Source organism: Ictidomys tridecemlineatus, chromosome 7, assembly GCF_052094955.1.
Source record: "Ictidomys tridecemlineatus isolate mIctTri1 chromosome 7, mIctTri1.hap1, whole genome shotgun sequence".
Lineage (NCBI taxonomy): Eukaryota > Metazoa > Chordata > Mammalia > Rodentia > Sciuridae > Ictidomys > Ictidomys tridecemlineatus.
In genome coordinates this window covers 62,899,965-62,922,053 of record NC_135483.1, presented here as the reverse complement: position 1 = coordinate 62,922,053, position 22,089 = coordinate 62,899,965, and the positions used below count along the sequence as shown (strand labels likewise).

At 36.3% G+C, this 22,089-nt stretch overlaps 1 protein-coding gene across 1 annotated transcript in view; it reads right to left on the bottom strand.

The window, feature by feature from the left end:
• Positions 1–7,189, bottom strand: part of Clvs1 (clavesin 1) — a 194,250-nt gene extending 187,061 nt beyond the window's left edge. The window contains exon 1 of the mRNA XM_005322974.4: positions 6,998–7,189. The gene's annotated coding sequence lies outside the window, so the exon portion shown is untranslated. The remainder of the gene's footprint in view (positions 1–6,997) is intronic.
• Between the last annotated feature and the right edge of the window lie 14,900 nt (positions 7,190–22,089).

The window sequence follows — 22,089 nt, the reverse complement described above, 5'->3', positions numbered from 1 at the left end:
TATATACATGTGTATGTATCATTTCAAAGCATTTTATATCAATTATCTCTTTCTTTTGTTATGATGATCCTCCAAAAGATAAAACAAAGAAAATTTCTTCAGATATGTTAAAGTCATGTGAAACAGCACAGGGCAAAGGGCCTGTCAAGTGAAAAGATTCATTTTGCATTAACCATTATAATTTTGTTAATATCATAATTATGTTGTCTCTGCACAAATAAAAGATATTGAAGCATATAACAACTAAGAAACTGCTTAAAGTCAGATAACAAGCTAGTATTAGATTTGAAAAACAAATATTTGTTGAGTACTTGTCAAGTGTCAAGGGCTTTGATGTTATAGAATGTAATTTCCATATCAATTTTTAAAGCTAAAGTTATTACTTACTAAATTAAAAGATAAAACTGAGATTTAGATAAAATATAGGTGGAAGAACAAAGATTTTCACCCAACCTATCTGACCTAAGATTCATCCATGGCTTTCCTGCTTATCCAAGGAGATACTTTTCCTTACATGGCTCTGGGTACCAGTGCCCTCACTGTTACTCACACAGCAGGTGCACACCCACCCCTGTCAATCCTAAGAAAGATCATCTAAGGGATGCTGTAAACTTGCCCATACTTGGGGAGAAGAGAGAATAATGCTGTTATTATCAGGAAGATAAAATATATAAAGTGTAAATATTATTTGAAAGGTAAGACCTTATTAGCTAGTGAAGATTACTTCAAATTTGTATGACTTCTGGGTGTTCTTGGTAATAAAAAAAATTTAAGTACACAAATCTAAATTAAGACAAACATAAAATGAGAAACAGTACCCATATTGTACTGTGGACTTCTATTACAAGAAAAGGGTGAAAAATGAATCTCAGTGATAAAACTCTGCACAGGAAAGTCTAATCAATGACCTCCATCATTAGCAACTGTGAAGCCTGTGTTTCCAAGTTTTAAGTATATGTTGAATTAGGTTAACCCTTAGAGATATTTACCTTTCTCAAGCCTCACTTCAGCTTTTTAAATGAAATGTGTAGTTTGACTTAGGAATGCCAAAAGGAATTTTTATACCAAATTAAATAAAAGTATATACTGCTGGTATATCTAGAACAAAATTGAAAATATCAAGGAACAATGATATATATATTTTAAATACAACTGTATTTGAAATCTTTCCTGATTACAATATGTCCCCTTACTGCCAGCAGAGCCTACTCTTAAATCTCAGGGGTTGTTAACTATGCATTCTTTGGTGCTGACCAGAAAGAATCTTTCTGCAAATGTTGAATTTTCAGAGGGACTATTATAGCTTGTAGGACTTCGGCTTTAGTACAGGCAAAGAAACTTAAGCCTTGTGAGTAACAAAGTGATCCCCAGTGCATTGACTTTTTATCAAATGTTAGCCAACTTGTAGATCTGAACTATCTGTACTAGGGGCAGGGAGATCCGTCTGGAAGGATGAAGGGGAGACCTTTAATCATCTGAAAGTGTAGTGTGATCAGAATGGAGTTCTGGCTCCCAGTCAACACTCCATCACCTTTTGCTCAGTCCTAGCTTAGGACTTACTCTTGCCACATAAATATTCATTGTGTAGACTCCCTTGGCTCCCTTTAAAATAGCAACCAAGCACACAGTCATCTGCTTCCATTTGTTCCTGTTCTTAAGAAAGGTTAAAAGTAAATTGAAAAGAGTTCCATCAGAGGAGAGACACTGAGAACTTCTTACCCAAAATAGATGCCAGACCAGAATTAAAATAGACTGGGCATCAGAGAGAGTGGACTTATTTGGCAGAAGATTGCGTCCTGAGTTCTAGAACCACCTATGAGTATTTCATTCTTTTGGTTTGCTTTGAGTCAAACAATGTCAGGAGTTGAGGGAAAAGTCAACGTGTAGGGAAAGACTGAGATTCTTCTGCTGCCTTCCTGCGTTAGGTAGAAAAGTTTTTCATTGAAGTGCCATTCATTTTATACCCCAATATAGTTTTTAAAAAGACGATGTATAGGGGAAATTTATAGAGACATGGAAAATCAGACTGCGATGTTTTCCTATACTATTAAGTTATCCCCATAAGACATCATTGCCAGTTGATATCCAAGCTTTAAAAACAAATCATTTGTGTATCTCAGGAGTATCACTGGGAGAAGAAGAGGGGGACACTTAGCTCTTTTGTCATTGAAGGAAAAAGGTATTCCTCTAATAGCAGATCATCTTCTTCTTTTTAAAATATTTTTTCAAAAAAGAATCTGGAGAATATAAGAAAGGCAGCACTCCCAAAGGTGGCTGTTAAATGATCTTTCCATCCTGACCACTCAGTGTTTTCCAGCACGAATATATAATTGGAACTGTCTTCTGGGTGTGGTCAGGCAGACAATGGCGGCAGCCGATATAAAATTAAGAAAAATGCCTGGTGAAAGTGAAATGAGGCGGGATGCTTATGGTAAGGTGGGAGAAAAGGAGGCTGTTGTATATCTTTCTACTCAATCAGACATATGATTTCTGAGCTCTTATTTCAGCAGATATTGGAGTGTTCTGTCTTGAGTGAGTCCCATTAATTACTAATCAGACCTAAAGGTGGAATTATTGCGGGGTGGGGGGGATAAGAAAACTGTTCTTTGTCCTTGCTTCTCAAAGGGTAGTCCATGAATTATAGTGAGTGTAGTAAGCCAGGCACAGAAAGAAAAATACCATATGTTCCCACTCATATATAGAAGCCTATAAAGTAGATCTCACCGAGAAGAGATTAGTGGTCACAAGAGGCTGACAAGGAAAGGAGATAGAGGGAATAGGGAGAGTTAGAATACAGATACCAAAATACAATTAAGTAGGAGGAATAAGCTCTAGCACTCTTTACTACAGTAGGGCCACTGTTGTTTACAATAACTTATCATAATATCTCAAATAACTAGACAAGAGGAGTTTAAAGTTTCCCAGCACAAAGAAATGCTAGTGAATCTGATCTGGTCCCTACAACACTGTATGTATGTATTGAAATATTGACTATATTCCATAGATACCTGCAAATATTATGTGCCATTTAAGATTTTTTTAAAAGTGGTCCATGGACCAGCAATAATAGTAGCACCTAGGAGTTTGTTTGGAATGCAGAATATCAAGACCCACTGAGACCTACTGAATGGGAAACTGAATCTCCAGGCAAGTTTCATGGCCATTACTATTTGAGAAGTGTTGGTCTACAGGATTAGTCATGACCCAAAGTGGTAGAAAAGGTAGATTATCTGCCCTTGAAGAAAAGCTTACACTGTGTACAGCAGTGCTACACCATCCAAAACGAGAATAAAAAGCTCTCTCATTGTGTTCACTCCCCATGGAAAAATAGCATTCACGATAGCTTATTTTATCACCCTATTAATTACTCTCACACCTTTGCATTATCTATATATCAACCAAAAAAGGAAGGGAGGGAAGAAGAAAAGATAGAAAGAAATGAATGAGAGGGAAAAAGAGAGGAAGGGGAGAAAAGAAAAATGAAAGAAAGAAAAATCAAACATTTTATTTATTTATTTATTTTACTTTAGCCATGCATCGAGAAGCCTTTTATTTATAAAGCCTATGATTTGAACACCCCAACTTCTATTCCTAGGTGCACAACTTCCCTCTTACTTCCTCCAAAAGTATAACATAAAGAACAATGAATAAGCTATGTACTTGACACACATAAAGGTATAGGACTTTACATAAGACATTTGAGCAATAATAGAAGCTGAATCGAGGTGATGCTATTTTAAGAAGCAGAGATGGAAAAGTTATAGGCAATGAAGGTTTGCTACAAGGGTCCAGGATACAGAGAAAATCATCTGAAAAACATCTCAGAAAGTTCTAGCTAGCTCAAAAATTAAGAAGAAAAGCTCACAGGAAATTAGCCTGCCACTGGGACACTTTTCTCTGACATTCCCTGTCATGGAATGGATCCATAAAAAGAAAGAGGATTGGTAACCTGACCAGAAGAGAGAGAATAAAGGGTTGTGGGAGGTGGCAGAACTAGAGGACAATGAACCTGTTACCTAAGAGAAGCCTTTTTGTGGGGCAGAAAGTGTCTGATCAGTTAATTTTTACATCCATGAAGAACTAAGGAAAAGAACATAAAATTCCTTTAAACTAAGAAAAGTTTGGATTGGAATTAAGCTTAATTTTCTTTAGACGGATATAAAACTTGGGGCTGACATTAAATGTTGAAGATTTGTAGTAATTCACTCTGTGGACCTTCTCCCAAAACCACTATTTCAGTGGTATCTGTGTAAAAATGAACAATGATCAAAACAATCCATATTTGGGAGAAGGATGTGAAAGGGGAAAAAAGAAGATCTCACTTGGCAATGTTGAAGGTATTTCTGGATTGACTGCATGTAGTCAAGTTCAATATTTTGTATACCCACTCTTCTGTGTTACTTCCTCTGTCCAAGTCACCATGTCACAAAAAAAAAAAAAAAAAAAAGCCCAGAATATCAAAGTCAGACTGAATCCATTTACTAAGGATGGCTGTGCTACAAGGGAGTGTATAAAGTCGGGAACAGACTTTCAGAGATAAGAAGGTTACTCTCTTTGTAAAGACTGAAGAGGTGAGCAGACAGTTGTAAGAGTTCATAATTTCACTTTTTGGGAAATAAAGGACCCTCCAGTTTTGTACTCTGAATCTAAAATTTTACATCCTTCTATGAGCATGTCTGCCAAATTGTATGATGAGACTCTGATGAAAAAATGCTTTCTGTTCACCTTTAAATTCATTTTTAAAATGAGAAAGCTCTGTTATTGAAAATATGAAAAATTGCCCATAATAGAAAAAATAAGAGGAAACCAAGATAGTGGCACTCTATAAAAATTAATAAGTTCAGCATATTTCAGTCAGGGATAAGCATTGCTTCTGAGACAGATGTATGTAAATCTCACCCAAGCAGCATTGTTTTGAAATGTCCCCAGCCTCAGGAAATTGTATTAAGCACAGGAAGGCAGAAACATTGGAGGCATTGGATTCTTGGCCTGAGTTTCTGGTGCAAAGCAGCTAGAATTGGTAATATGTATACTTTTTTAAAATCATGGGGGCTGAATCATTCTTTGCAGACAGATAAGGGAGTTTAAAGAATCTCCTTGCTCAGGGACTTGAGAGTTCTTGTTTACTGTGGATATTACCAATCTAAGGACAATATATAGATAACCAAGTTTTCCTTTACTCTAAAATCCATTTCACTAAATATATTTCTTTAATTTAGGGGCAGATGAAATTAGGATTAGGTTCATATAATCAGTAGCAGTAACTTTTGACATGATGCTACTATTCCCCATTCAGAAAGAGTATTAGATGTGAATTCTTCCTCAAAACTTCTTCCAGAAAATACCTGCTTGTGACTCTTTATTTTTGGCAATGTCTTTAGTGATGAGCAGCTGGTTTAGGTGAAACTTGCTTCACTGTTTCTTTTTTTAAAAGGCAGAATTAATGTACTAAAGCATTTTTAAATAAAGCTTTCCTGTGCTCTGGTTTGAACTCTTTTACATGTGACCTGATATGACTTCCATTTAAATAAATCTCATTTTAATTAAGATGCTGATTTTATGAAAAATAACTTGCTGGGGGTAAAAAAGCAACCCAACACTTTGTGTACAGCAAAAATCAATTAGATGAGCATGCACCAAAACATTTTTTTTTTAATGACAGTTTCAGGCACTTATTTTCTGTTGTTTGTTGGCACCTATAAACCAGACAACCCTGGTTAAATCAAATAGGTACCATGACTTGTCTTTGGACTATCAAGTCCAAATTAATCAGATATTTGAAAAATGTTCCAACTTCCCTTCAGCTGAGCTAGAAAATGATAGCACTCTAAAAGCAGAGCCTGGCAAGCCATACTTACATAAAATGCCTTTTCAATTTTTGCACTCTATTACCCTTTACTATTATAGGAAAATGGTGTTATCGCCTGATTACTGAGAAAGCACACAAAAATCTCGCCTTTCAAATCTGAGCCAGTCCTTGACTCGTGATGAACAAAGCCAGGCCATCTGTTCTGAATATCATTACTACTTTGGCCATTTGGGCAAAAGATCTATCCTTTCTGGTTCCAAGATAGGTCCAAGATTAGAAAATTCGAATGCAATAAAAAGGCAGAAAAAGACATTTGAACAAACAGAATTTTCCGATGAGAGCCCCATTTGTTAGGTTATCATTACCATCATTTTAATTTTCATTCTGACCACGAAGTTAACCTTTGGAGTTCCCATTTTTACAAAACGTTTCAGTACAAGAAAAAAAAAAAAAAACTTAATCCCAGAGTTTCTACAGTAAATGCTTAGGAAGGAAAACGGACATGTGGGTGAATATGAGTCATCAGTCACCCCCACCCTGCTTCCTGGTGATTCTCCATTGGAAAAACCAGAAACCTGGGTCGAGCTCCCATCTCCGTCTTTCTGGAAATCACACTACGCCTCAGGCCATGTTAATTTCCTGAACGAAACAGTCCCTAGTCTGTAGAAAGGCAGCTGGCTAACTGCTGGTGTCTGGCAAGTACCCCATCTGTCCCCATGTGCCGGGGGTCTCTCCTTCCTGTCTTCACTTTCCCTTTCTCTCAAGCAGACGTCTCTCTTTGTTTTCAGGGGTGTCGTTCCCCTGAACTTTCCCTCCTCTGCCTGTAAACTTGAGCTCCTTTCCACTGCCCTGCGGACCTGGGGCTTTGTCTAAGTGGGAGGACACAGTTGTGTTGACTGTAGTTACCGCGCCGGTGATGGTGGAGAGGATGACGGCGGCGATGGTGGAGATGGGGGTGCCGATGGTGTAAGGGGGTGCAGGCTGAGCGGGCGCCGGAGAAGGAGGAGGAGGATGGACCGCGGAGGCGGGGGAGAGTGGGGTGCAGGAAGGGATGGAGCGCAGAGAGATTGCAGATGGGAGCTGTCCACGCACCAAAGTGCTGAAACGCCGCAGCCATGGCATCGCAAGACCCGGGGAAAGGCGGGGAGGCGCGCAAAATACAGAAGGGAGAAAAAAGGCAACAAATACCTTCACACAAGCCGCCCAGCCTTGCTTTGGGAATGTGTTTCTGCAGGTGTCCTCGCGCGGCTGAACGGGGTGGGTGAGATCCCCTATTCTGGCAGGTTCGAGCTCAGATTTCTCTAGAAAGCTGTGAATGAGAGCCTGGGCTCCACGGGGCTGTGATTTTTGGTAGGAGGCGTGTGCGCCCGAGACTCTGTCCTTCTATACTGAGCCTGGCTTTCCCCTGGGTCCTAAATGCCTCCGCACGGTGGTTCTCCCCCATTTCGTCAAGACAGTACCAGAAATTATTGTAATTTGTTAACATCTGGGACCCAAAATACCGGAACTGACACTCCTACACAACGTTAAAAACAGAATCTTTTAAACGGATTAAACAGATTTCTGTGTATATATGTGTTTGGGTGAAAATTTGACAGATGAAAAAGTATCCACGAAGCTGTGGGGAAAAGAATGCATCTTTTATTAACAACTAGTGTTAGGAAAATAAGTCACTTGAAAAGGCTTGAATTAAAGCCCATCTCACCAAATTAAATCACACACAGATGAAAGAGTTTATGGGGGGGAGGGAGTTACAAATGACTAGAAGAATATAATATTTTATTGACTTGTGCTTAGGTTTTTCTAAGCACAAGAGGAATAAAAAATATATAAAAAATCTATAAATTTGAGTACATAAATACTTCTGAATCTTAAAATGTCAAAATATGTAAATATAAATTATTACTTGGAAAAAATTATAATATGTGTTTTATATAAAATACCTCATAAATCAAAAGAAAACTAACAACCTCATGGTAAAAAAGAAGAAGGTCAAATGATGAAGAATTCCAGAAGGGGAAGACACAATAAACACTTTTTAAAAATCAACCTCATCACTAAAGAGATATCTGTAGTTTAAAATAGAGAGGAAGAAAGAAAGAAATTGATTAAACTAGCACTGAGGTATATTTTGACTGAAGTTTTAACTCCACATATATCTCATATTGGTGTGATAATAATAAGAAAGTATAACCTTTCAATAAATCTGTTTCACAATATACACATCAAGTGTTGTAAAATATACATAATATTTAGACCCACCAATTCTACTTTTAGCGCCTTTTACTGGTGATCTATTCAGATATAAGATAATGATTTACATATATATATGTAAATATATATGTATATATACACATATTTCATTATCATTATACAATTGTCAAAAATAAAAGTATTGATTTTTGTAGATACTTTGTAATATATGCAGATATTAAAAACATAGCCTTGAAGACTAAAGACAAATGGAAACACTTGCAAAATAATAAGTGAAGAAAAATCAGCCCCCCCTCCATTATTAATTTGATAAAGCCAGAATATAGTATGATAAGATTATAGGTGAATTTGGTTTTGCCAAGGTCACTCAATTCTGTTTCTTTTATTTGTCTAATGTTTTCATATTTGCTAAGAAAATCCTTGTGAAACACTTAAAAGCATTCTCTTAATAATGTTTCACAGAAATTTAAGTCAACAGTATTTTCTTAATCTTTATATATTAGTACATATGTATTTGTTTACTATCTATCTCTGAAATAGAATGTTAGCTTCGTGTGGCAGCATGATGTCTCTTTGTTCATGACTAAGCACTTAGAAATGAGCCTGAAACATCACAAGAGTGATGAATCTGCTGAAGAATAATAAATAGAAAATAAATGAATGATGTAATCCAAACACACATGTAGATATATTGAAAATATTTTGTCAATCTATGAATTTCATTTAGAAATGTTATCTGAAATGCACACCAAAATGATCTGAGGCTGATGCTGAGTTTGATCACATAAACTCAATTACATGCAACTTCAAAGATGCAGCTAATCATGGACAAAACTATCAAAGTGGTACCAAATGTGAATATTGTTAAAGGAAAACATTTGCTCCAATTAATTCCCATTTACTCTTAATTTCCTCTTGATCTGACACTACTAAAAGTTTTGTAGACTTTCCTTTCCTTTAAGATATTAGTATTAATAATTCTGTTTCTCTCCCTTGCTTCCTGAATCCCATCCCTACTAACAACAACAACAACAAAAAGAAACACACAACCTAGGTATTTCAAAGGTCTATAATTTTAAAAATCTTTTCTTTGAAATTTAAAATGCATTTGGATACATTTGGTTGGCTTCTGTTCCTTTTCACTTATTCTTCACTATTGATTATGCCTTTTGAATAATATCAGTGATAACAAAGCCAAGTTTTATCTGTATTTCCCACGCTTTGAAGCAGCAATTATATTTATGATACGCATTTTAATCATATTCATATAATAATATATATGAAGATCATATAAATGTAGATATTCTACTTTTCAAGAAATTTTTACAAAAGAAAATAATCACCGCTTAAGCGAAGCTGATATGTAATACCAGATTGCTGCTATCTGATCTTGTAATGGGAACTATGGAGATGGCAGAGGACCACAGAGGTGATGGGCTGCCAAAATAGAGTCCTATGTTTTGCAAATTTTAAAAGCAAGTTTAAAATTAACTTTTACTGATAGGAGTGCAAAAATATTATTTTTTAATTAATAAAAATTGTAATTACTTAGAAGCATTCAGGATGTCAACAAAACAGCTGCAACTTTGGTTTTTGGATTTTTTTTTTTGCAATTACAGAGTGGTATTCAATTAACAGAACAACAATTAATTTGTAGAAGCTGCATCAGAGAAAACTGAAGATGAAAAACTACTGCCCGCATCTATAACTAATTTGTGCTTTGCAAAAAAACTTAACCTGCTTTAAGTTTCCATGCCAATTTACAACCCCCATAGTGTATCAGGCAAGGTTAGTGGCTATTGAAAATACCACCAGCACAGGGCTATCTAAAGACACATTTGGAAGTGAGTTAACTATACAAAACAATAAGAAATAAAAAAAATAAGGACACTGTACAGTTTAAATACAAATCTTACACAGCCTTACATTTTAATTTTTTTTCTTTAAAAGGAGTGAGTTGTGTACAAGGGGGTTAAATGCTTTATAGAAAAGAAAAAAAAACTGTGCTAAAGCCAACTTGTTCATCATCATTATCTTCTTCATCTTCCTCTTTCTCATCTCCCTCCTCTTCCATCTTTTTCTTGCTTTTTTCAGCCTTGACAACTCCCTTTTTGTCTGCATCAGGTTTTCCTTTAGCTCGGTAGGCAGCAATATCCTTTTCATATTTTTCCTTCAGCTTAGCAGCTTTCTTTTCATAAGGCTGCTTATCACCTGCAGCAGTGTGATTCCACCTCTCTCGCAGTTTATGTGCAACATCACCAACAGGCCAGGAGGCTCTCTCTTGATTTGGGGGCGATATTCAGAACAGAACTAGAAGGCCAATGGAAGCTCTTGAGTGCATTGGGATCCTTGAACTTCTTTTTTGTTCTTTCCCTTTAGGAGTGATATGGTTTTCATTTCTCTTATTATAACAGGCCTTGTCCACCTTTGCCATGCTTGGTCTGTCTCCTGCCATCACAGCCATTGCAGTACATTGAGTTCCACAGAGACAGTGCTGGAGCTGGTCCGACTCTTGGCGACTTGGTGCCTCGATGAGGAAAAACAAGAATCTGAGAGGCAAAAGGTTATCATATGCATTCTTTTTGCAAACTCGCCAGAAGGAGTACAAGAAGAAGCACCCAGATGCTTCAGTCAACTTCTCAGAGTTTACTTGGAAGCACTCAGAAAGGTGGAAGACCATGCCTGCTAAAGAGAAAGGAAAATTTGAAGTCATGGCCAAAAATATTACTTTAAAAAAAGTCACTTTCACTGATGATTAGGACAAATGTGCTTGATATATTAAAAGGTTACCTTTTCCCCAAAGTGCCAATGAAAAATGTACACTTCCCCTTTACATTCATTACTTTTATCACTAGAGTTTATGATAACACTATTTCATAGAAATCTCTATATGACAAATGAGTGAATAAAGAAAATGTGGTATGGGCTGGGGTTGTGGCTCAGCACTTGCCTAGCACCTGTGAGGCATCTGTGAGGTACTGCAGAGCACTTGCCTAGCACCTGTGAGGCACTGGGTTTGATCCTCGGCACCACATAAAAATAAATAAACAAAATAAAGATATTGTGTCCAACTACAACTTAAAAAATATATATTTAAAAAGAAAATGTGGTATATTTACCTAACAGAGGAGTATTAAGTCATAAAGAAGAATGAAATTATGTAATTCACAGGAAAATTTATGTAATAAGAGATCATCATGTTTAGTGAGATAAACCAGACCCAGAAAGATAAATATCACGTTTTCTCTCATATGTGGAATCTAGAATTTAAAAAAAAGTAGGAGGACTCTTACAGAAGGTAAGGAAAATGGGGGGATGCATAAGAGAAGGTGATAGGGGAGGTACATTTGATCCAAGAACAAAATATGAATGTACAAAAATGTCACAAAGAGACCCATTATTTTGTACTCTTAATATGTGATAATAACCATAATAAAAATAAGAGAAGAAAATATATGGAATCCTATGTAAGATGAACATTCCATTTGTTATTAAATGTTTTACAGTACCATTTAAAGCCACCATATAGTATTATATCATATACATATACCTCAATTTATAACTCATTCTTTTATTTTCTTTCCCATTTTTTCCAAAATAAAAGTGATGCTATAATAAATGGATATTACTTTGTGTATCTAAATATTTTTGCAAATCTCTAATTTATTCCTTAGAATATATTTCTAATTGTGAAAAAAATCCTATGTGAAAATGACTGCACCTTCCTGAACACATGTATTCTCTGTGTTGTTTGTATTTTGGGAACCAGGATATCTTTTGCTCAAAGGTTTTGCTTGATAACTATAAAACAGAGTCTCCTCCAGTAGTTGCTTTCTTTCATTCACCCTGATTGACATTGTGCTGATATATTGCACACTCTGCTCAACCTCTTTTCAGCACTTCACACTGCAGCTGCCTATGCATTTGTTGCCAGGATTTCTCTATGTACCCCTTAATGCATAAGCAGCTGATGACAAGGGTGAAAGCCAGACCTGCTCACAGGCACCTATCATGCTGTCTGACCTTGTACCTAGCACACCCCTGTCAGTTATTCATTTCCCTACTGCCTTCAAGGACTGTTATTGTGGAGTATGATGTGATCTAAGTTCAGATGCTGGGACAGTTATTTCTGTGGGTTGGCGAGTGATAGATAAGGGGCCGGTCCTTTACTTCCACTGAGGTTTTGAGGGCATCTACACAAAATGGGTTAACACCCAGAGAAATCATGATATTAATGAAGAAAATATTAAGATGATAGTATAATAGCATAATAATACATTTCTTGATTCCTGTCTGGATTGGATATTTAAGGACTAGGAAAATGTGTGAGGAATAAGGCCAAATTGCAAAGTAGGAATTTTCTACTTGGCTAGGGTGTATTTTGTTTTCCTTGTGGTTTTGTAATATATATCTTAGTATATTATCACAAGACCTTGTTACTAATATTTCTATTATCTAATGTGCAGGCCAATTTGTAAATTTTAGAGTTTGCGTTAGGATGGGATATGTATTGCTGAAAGAAAAAACTAACTTTGTTTTCCTAATGGTTTCACATATATTGGCTTCCTTCTTGATCACACTCAAGGTGTAGGTTGGGGACCAAGGGACCTAGTGAGGAATTATCACAGCAAGGAATAACCAGACATGGAGGATTTATGGCTGCTCTTATGCTTCAGCTGGGAAGGAACAGGCATCATTCCTATTCCATGTCCACAGCAGGTCACATGACTCTGTCTTAAGTGAGGGGGATGGGAAATGTGGACATGCATTAGATATTTGGTGATCAGTCAATGTTTCTGCAGCAGTCTGTTCTTATGGCTACCAAAATTATCTTATTTTCCATCATACCATATATAGAACACACTCAAGCTATCTCCAAGTATTTCTTTAGTTGCCACATCCATTCCCAGTTTCTAGAACTCAAGATTTTATTCAGTATTCTTATCTCCATCATATCTAGATGTGGATTCTCTTGTTCTGAGATGAATAAACTAAAAATACCAATTATCTGCAACTCCTTCTCCCAATACAACCAATGTACAGTAGTAATCAGAGGATAAGTTACGTGCATGTGTACAAAAATGTCACAAAGAGACCCATTATTTTGTACTATTAATGTGTGACAATAACTATAATAAAAAATAATAGAAAAATGGAGTCCTATGTAAGATGAACATTCCATTTGTTATTAAATGTTTTACAATACCATTTAAAAGCACCATATAGTATTACATCATTTACATATACCCCAATTTATAACTCATTCTTTTATTTTCTTTCCTGCTTTTCCCAAATAAAGGTAATACTATAATAAATGGAATACACACTCAAATTAAGAAGGGGAAATATGAAATATATTCAGCTGTCACTGAGGCCGCTGGGCAGGTTCCACTAGGTGGGTTCCACAAAGCCTTTCTAAGCTCAGCATTAGGAGATTTCTTTGACCAGGGCCTCACTTTGCCTACCAGGAGGAGTTTCCCTTCCTATTCTTTTCTTCTCCACAGTCTTGGAGGTTCTTGGGTTTTTGTGGATTTGTTGTTGTTGTTTTCCATTGTACTCCTTGGCTATATACAGAAGAGGAACTACAGAATATGCCCAAAGTTGAATTGCAGTTTTCAATTGCAGTTTTTTTTTTTTTTGTATCACAGCAAGCACCCAGTTCTTTGTATGTCGTGTATACTCAAGAAACCAAACAAGTCACATGGTTAAACATTTTTATAATTCTACATTCACTTCCTCCATTGACTTGTGGGCAACAAGAAACAAGAGATAGGAAAGTGGTATACAAACTGAATCCCAGAATTACTAGTCTTTCTCTGTCTTGACCACCACCAGACATCTGCTCACTGACATTTCCAGGTTTCTTGAAGATATTTGGCAAGTCAAAGTCACAGGTTGCTCAATAGTAAGGGTATTATTTTAGAAGGTCAGATGTTTCTATCATCTGAGACGTCGATGATGGTGATATAACGCACAATCCTATTGGTTCAAAGTTACAGCAGTCAGACTGACATCAAGAACTTGAACGTTCCTGGATTTCCATATTCTAATCTGTTCCAGGCAAGAGGGCCATGTGCTTATTAAAGTAACCTAGTTTCCTTTGGAGTGACATTAAAAAGTTTAGGATCAAATTAAGTTCACATCTAGCCAATTTCTATGTAAGGCAGCTGCAATGGTGTGACTGCAAACAGGATGAGGCATCCTTTACTATATTTGAAATGCACATACCTCAAAGTCCTTCGGGGATGCACTTGTTTTCAGCTCACTCTTTCCATAGGAGATAGGGCTCCAAAAGTTATTTTAATTCTCTATGTCTCTACAGGTTTTCTTTTACTTGAGGCTCATAGTCTCCTTGGAAGTACAGATTTCTGAAGAACTTAGAGGCTCATTGTGAATCTGATTTAATCAGTTCCATGTTCCAATAACTATACCCTAGGTCCCTGGAGACAGAAATTCCAATAACTGCACCTTAGGTCCTTGGAGACAGAGATCACAGATCTCCTATATTTATTTGCCTTTTCATTCCATACCTTCCTAAATTTATGTAAGACTCTCTGGAATAGAGAATATATACTCTGGAATAGTAAGTGGTTAAGACTAGATTCATTGATTGACATTTGCCTTGAGACATTCTAAACCACTGAGACATATTTAGTTGGCATGAAGGTCACACCTTTAATCTAATTATTGTCCCAAAAAAGTAGTTTAAATGGACTTTCCTTCAAATGCTTGCTTAATTTAGATCTTTCTTTGAGAAAAAAAATTAATTGGCTTTTCCAACATGGCAGTCTTGGACTTCTGGAAGTCTCTATTCTCTTAGTTTCATTTACAAAACTAGCCAATTCCTTGCTTCATTATCTTGCAGAATGCAGCAAATAATATCCAAGACATACTACTAACACTTTTTTTTCCACTTTCTCCCCCCTAGAAATGTAAATTCTTTAAGTACATAATCTTACTTACTCCTAAATTATTACATGTGACAATTTTATCAAATGTTGTACCACTGCATCACAGGATCATTAGCTTTCCTGCCTCTGATATCAGTTTCTTCATGTGTGTTGCCAACCACTAAGTCAACACTACACAATTCATTTTTTAATAAGGTACCTCCTGGAAATGATAGGCATGTTTTAATAATAAATGACCACAAAGAGATCAAAGGCTTGATACAATAAGGTTTTATTCCTCATGCTGGAGGCTCAAGACTAGTTTTCAGGAAGATGGTGTACAGGAAAGATACCAACTACCAAATCAGGTTCAGAAAAGTTTCATCATTTTGAAAGCCTTCATGGTCAGGGAAATAGATACATGAGAAATCACACCTATTCCTAGAAGTGACATGAAACATTTCTACTTATAGCCCATTGATAAGGATAAATCATTTGATCCTACTTAACTGCATGGAGCTGGGGAAAGTAAGAGTATTAGATGTACAGTAAAAACAAGGGAAGTACAAATGTGAGTTCATTTCCAGGAGACTGAAAGCTGGAGACACTAAAAGCAAAAATCTAATAATGCATCATTATACACTCGTACTCAATCCAGAGGATTGTTGTGCAGCATCAACCAGAAGAATGGAAACTCTTGACAGAAAAGAAGAGTAAAGTAATTAAACATGTACTGAATGTGTGCAATGTATCGAACAAGGAAGCACAATAACTGTTTCCAAAATTATTATTTCTCTAACTTAAAAACAGAAGAACTCAGTAATCTATATCTGTATGATTCAAAAAAGAAAAATTGAAATAAAATTGGAGATAGAGAGCCTTGATTCAGATCTTTCTTGCTGTGGGATCTCAGATGAATTACTTGAGTAAACACATGATTTCTGTCCAGTCAATACTCCTCTTCCCTTATCCAGTATTCCTGTCCAGACCATGCATATCATGAGAGGTACTTAACACTAGTCAATCATTGCTGTGATCAATGAATAAAATTACTTTTGGGGGTAAAACAGTAGGAAGTAATAAAGCCAAGGAGAATTTAGAGACCTATGAAGAGAGAGTATTATAGTTATACTTCCTGTCCCAAGATTGTGGATTCTACAGTTATTGTTTAATTACCTGAACCACATGAAACAGCCAGTCAAGCTAATTTGAATCAGGCTTCTGCCACTGATAATAAAATAATGGTGCTTCATTCTGCTGACTGCTCCAGAATAGTTTGGGGAGATCTTACTACTCAGTCTGTAAGTTTTCCTTGGGTCCTACTTCTATGTGGAAAGTCTTTCCCCCAGAAAATAAGTGAACGCTTAACCTTGGGAGAAGGAAATGAGGAGCAATGAGTTGTGGTGGGCATTTCCCATTCTAGGATTTGCCTATGAGAATACTTACCATTTAGTGAGATTTGTTCAGGGGATGCGAACATTTTCAACACCAGTCTACTATTTGTTAGGTCAAAAAGAAGCAATTGAGTATTAGAATCAATACACCTTGATTCCCAACAAACCTCTCCAAAATGTAAGCCAATTTTTGAGAGAAGTGATTGCATTATCTCATGTTAACTATGCATTAGTCTCTTCTGGATTGCAAGAAACAAATCCATACTTCATTTACTTCATTGAATGAGAGGTTTTTATAAGAATATAGAGCTTCTAATAATAATATAGTTAAAATTTATTAATCTTTTACTATAATAAGCAACTTACAAGCAGCATGTCATTGAATTTTCATAGCAATTCCACAAGTTACTTTCATTGCCACCATTTATACTAAGTCATAGTATAAAGAATGTGCCTGTACAACAAGGACATCAACAGATACTTCTCAGAAGAAAATATCTAATCAATAAAAAAATATATTAAAAAATGTTCATCATCTCTAGAAATTAGAGAAATGTAAATCAAAACTACTCTAAGATATCATCTCACTCCAGTCAGAATGGCAGCTATTATGAAGACAAACAACAATAAGTGTTGACAAAGATGTTCGGAAAAAGGCACACTCATACATTACTGCTGGGACTGCAAATTGATGCAGTCAATATGGAAAGCAGTATGGAGATTCCTTGGAAAACTTGGAATAGAACCACCATTTGACCCAGCTATCCCTCTCCTTGGTCTATACCCAAAGGACTTAAAAACAGCAAACTACAGGGACACAGCCACATCAATGTTTATAGCAGCACCAACCTAAATGCCCTTCAGTAAGTAAATGGATTAAAAAATATGGCATATATATACAATGGAATATTACTCAGCAATAAAGGAGAATAAAATCATGGCATTTGCAGGTAAATGGATGGTGTTGGAGAAGATAATGCTAAGTGAAGTTATCCAATCCCTCCCCCCAAAATGCCAAATGTTTTCTCTGATATAAGTGACTGACTCATAGTGCGGTAGGGAGAAGGAGCATGGGAGGAATAGATGAACTCTAGATAGGGCATAGGGGTGGGAGGGAAAGGGAGGAAGCAGGGGGTTAGCAATGATGGTGGAATGTGATAGACATCATTATCCAAAGTATATGTATGAATACATGAATTGCTGTCAACATACTTTATGTACAGAGATATGAAAAATTGTGTACTATATGTGTAATAAGAATTGTGATGCATTCTGCTGTCATGTATTTAAAAATAAAAACAATTTAAAAAAACCTGTTACTAACATTTTAAAAAAAGAATGTACCTATATTATTTAGGCAGATGGGATCATTATTCTTGTTTGTCTGTTTCCAAAGTCAATGCTCAAAACCACTATTCTACTATGCTATATGAGTTGAGGAAATATTGGCCAGTCAGGACTCTCATAGAACTGAAAAGTGTGGTATCTCAGCATCAGCTCCTGTGATCTCATGATAAGGTTCTATCTGGCTTCTCCCACCACTCCAAATACAGTCACATCAGGAGTTAGAGCTTCAAAATGGATTTCTAGGGGACACAATTCAATCCATAAATGTCTTTTCCTACCCTTTAGGTTTTGAACAGCAAGCCCTGCATTCATCCTCTTCATTCTTATTCAGTTCACCAATTAATGACCCTCAATATATCTCATTTCAGGAGTGATGGAAGAATCTTTAGAGCTTTCTGGAAATTTTTGTAAATAAGCTATTGATTCTTCTCAAGAAGATGAAACTATGTAGGAAAAAAATATCTGCATTTCTTGGTATCAATTTGAGAGCCTTTGTCATTATAACACTAAAAAGCACATGCATTTCTCAAAAGAGCTTTAATAGCACTTAGAGGGAAAGTTGTCTATACATGCACATATTAATAAATAAGTAACCACTCATCGGGGCCAAAGTGTTTTAAAGTATATGACAGAATATTTCAAGACTTTTTATTTATTTATTTTCATTTTGAGGTGTTATATTTCCAAATAAGGGACTTTATTACCACTAATGAAAAAAGAGTCCAGGGAAATAGATATCTAATTTCTTTTAAAACAATTTTTCTTTGTTGACATACATATGTTATTGCAGATAGCTGATAATCTTGCCGTTTTCATTTATTTTCCTTTTCAATTTCAAAATAAATCAATATTTTAATATAAAATTCATAATAAAAACAACTCCTCAATACTAAATTTCAATAATATTATTTTAAAAGTTAAATTCAGTGAAATTGGACATGATTTTGAATTTCAAAAGAAAAGTCTAACACAGAAGATAAACAACAGAAAATGTGTATTTAATTACATTGGTTCTTTACTATTCATTTAATTTAAATATGAATATCATTTTGCCCCATGTTTTGAATAATATGAGTAGTAATTTGTAAAGAAAAAAGTAAGCTTTTTATCGTATTTAAAATAAAATGTTTAAAATTCACACTATTATCTTTTGTTTATATAATTATACCTACATGAGAGATATAGCCATGCGAGATGAGGCCTCATTTCTTCTAATAAAAAAGTGAATCAAATTTATCAGTATTATTGCTGAAATTCACATTAATTTTACCAAAAATATTAAGACCCTAAAACTGGACAAAATACCTACTAAGTTCTAATATCAAGTTTAACATGCAATATATATTCTATACATCCTCATAAATAACCAATCAAACCTCCAACTTTCATGGCTATCTTATTGGGCCAATATTTCAACTTTATTGTGATATAGGTAAAGTCTATATCAAGCTTCCTAAAGCTTGAAGTGGAGATCTTAGCAGGAGTTTAGAGGAGAGCTATGGTTTAGAAAATTGGGGCTACAAATTGATTTTAAATTGATGCCAGCCACTTTTATCTCCTTTTTTTCTGCAAAATTTGAATAAAATTATTCAACTGTTGTACAATTATTTCTGCAGATTTTCTCAGAAACTGGAAGCGTTTGGTTTCAAAACTTGTAACTTACAAGTCTTTACTGTGGGAGAACTTTAGAAAAAGAGAGACCTGGTCCTTGGGAAATAGAAAGAGAGGTAGAGTGAAAGGTAGAAAGAGAAGTAGGGTTTTGTATGAAAACTTGGGAAGGGTGAGGTAACTAAGGCATCTCTGAACTAAGAATGGCCTTCGATTCCTACCAAATGGGAAGCTGGAGTTGGAGCTCAAAGTAGAAGCCAGCTCTGAGAAGTAGCATTCCATGGAAATCTTGAAGGAGTGCTGTGTTGTAAGGAGGGAAACAGACCCTGAAACACACTTTTTCATTCATACCTCAGAGTCTGATAAGTCCAAAAGGGAGGCTCCTACTTAACTGGCAGGAACTGGGAAAAGTGAGAGTATTTTAATGTGCGATAGAAAACAAGGGAAGTCTGGTCCCTACACCTGGAAGCGAGAGCTGAAGTTTGCCCACTACCGCCAATACTTCTTTCAGCCATATGTGGGTTCCTGGAACCTTGGCCTACATCCGGGGCCTCAGGTTGTCTCTGTGAGGATGCCTGACCCATGAATGTGGCCTCTGTCCCAAGCATGGGGTGCTCAGAAGGCCCAAGAGTATGGAATTAAGAAAGAGACAACTCTCTTCAAGTTCTAGGGCATAGTCATCCCTCGCAATTCCAAGATAATTAACTCTTCTAAGGAAGACTCACCAAGTCAGGTGAGCGACCCATCCTAAACTGGGAGAGGGGCTAGAAAAAGGAGGTTACCATCAATAATTTCAAGTCTCTTTTTTCACTGAAGAAGATATATAGATATAGGTAATGCTCCTAAAAGAAAACAAACATAATATATAATGTCTATTACACACACATTTAATCTTTGATGACATTCAGCACCACACATAACCAACTTAGTTTGTGTTACCAACACTAGCCAAAAACAACAACCCTAAGTAATAAAATCAGAAAAATGTCAAACACCTACTTTAAAAATAGGAAAATAAACTCACAGAGAGGAAACAAACTTAGAAAAATCCTTTTGAAATTCTAGAGAAGGATGAAGCTAAACATTTCCTAGCAATACAAGACTGGTAAACAGAAACTAATGCTTCAGTACATGGTATTGCTATTTAAAGAAGGTATAGAGTGGCAGAGTGTTTCCTTTGCTTACTGTGTTATCTCTATTGCTTTATTTAGTGGGTGTGAGAACTTCTTGAGAGAAGAGACCTTCTGTTTTTGATTACCACTACGGCTATTGTAGGAGACCAGCATATGCCTCCCTAGACTATGAAGGTTGTTGAGCTGAAACAAATAAGAAGCAGATGCAGGAAAGCTCTCTGCCCTCCTTATATTTGCCTAAAAGTAGGACATGAGTTTACAAAAGCAAAAGTTATCCAGACCCTTCCTTTCCATCAAATAAATAAATAAATAAATAAAGATTAATCACTAAAGATAGCTTTAGGCCCCCATCAACCTGGTAATGGTACCAGAGGAACCTATGTTAACAAACTTTCCTAATCAGCCTTTGCTCTATCATTTATTGTAGCTGTAATTTGTAATATAGTTAAAGGGGGGAGCTCACATACACACACACACACACACACACACACACACACACACACACACACACATAGGCCACCCCTTCTATGCTCACCTTTGTCTCCATTCTGCATCAGGCTGGGCTCCATAGACCTGTGTGAACATTATGTGCAGCAAAGTTTAGATGACCTCACCCCCAACTACCAGGACAGACATCCTCAGGAAGAAGGACCTTGGAAGAGGTCCATACAAGTCTTAAATACAAGTTTGGGAACCATTTGGGTGAGAGAATCTGGGTGGACGTATATGTGGATCCCATGAGCTCTTTGTCTTAGGGAAATGGTATGCACAGGGCCAAACGAAAACCTCCCTTACCCAGCTATCCAGTTCTCAGGGAAATAGTATTCACAGGACCAAACGAAACCTTCCCCTATCCAGCTATCCAGTTCTAAGGAAATACATGTCTGGCACATAGTAAGCGCTGTTTCAGAAGAAAGAAAAAGAGAGGGTCTATGGGGGTGGGGAGAGAATGGCCCCCGTGCCATCAAGACCTGACTTCAATCAGATTGAATAGTGAACACAAATAAAGTAAAAAGATATGGTGAATAAAAAGAACTCCAGTCTATTGTATGTGATAGTAGCCACGCCCACCCAAGCACAATGACATGGTGAGAGGTTAAAGAACAAGGCAGAAGAAAGAGCTACTCACTCCACCTCCAACCCCTGTCTACTTAGGGACAATTTCCCATCCCTGTGAGTACTATCCTGTACATCTACTAAACTGTCTTCCCTGATTCCTCCAGGTGAATCCCTGACTTTTTTCTGTTGCGATATATTAACTAATGTTTGGATATTTTTAAAAAGCAAGATTCTTTATATATATCTATTACCTTGTGTGGTTTAATTCATTTATTTCTTTCTTTCAATAATATAACAAATACTGTGTTAGGTGTTAGGAATACAAAACTGATTAAGACATAATCCTTAGTCCTCAAGGTCACAGAGTCAAATGAAGGAGCTGAATACATACAATCAGATAATTGCTGGATATAGGTTAAAAAAAAAATGCCATGGAGCACAGTGGAGGTTTAAAAACCAAGAGTCTGGTTTAATGGAGATGTAAAAACAAACAAAAGCATATTTTCAGAAATTCAGCTTTACTGGCACATACATGCAAGTGTTTCTTTAACAATTTTTTGAATCATACATGCATGCCTCTGACTGGCACTTTTGAGGATTGCCTCTGCCTCAGTCTGCTTTTTTGCCATTGTGAT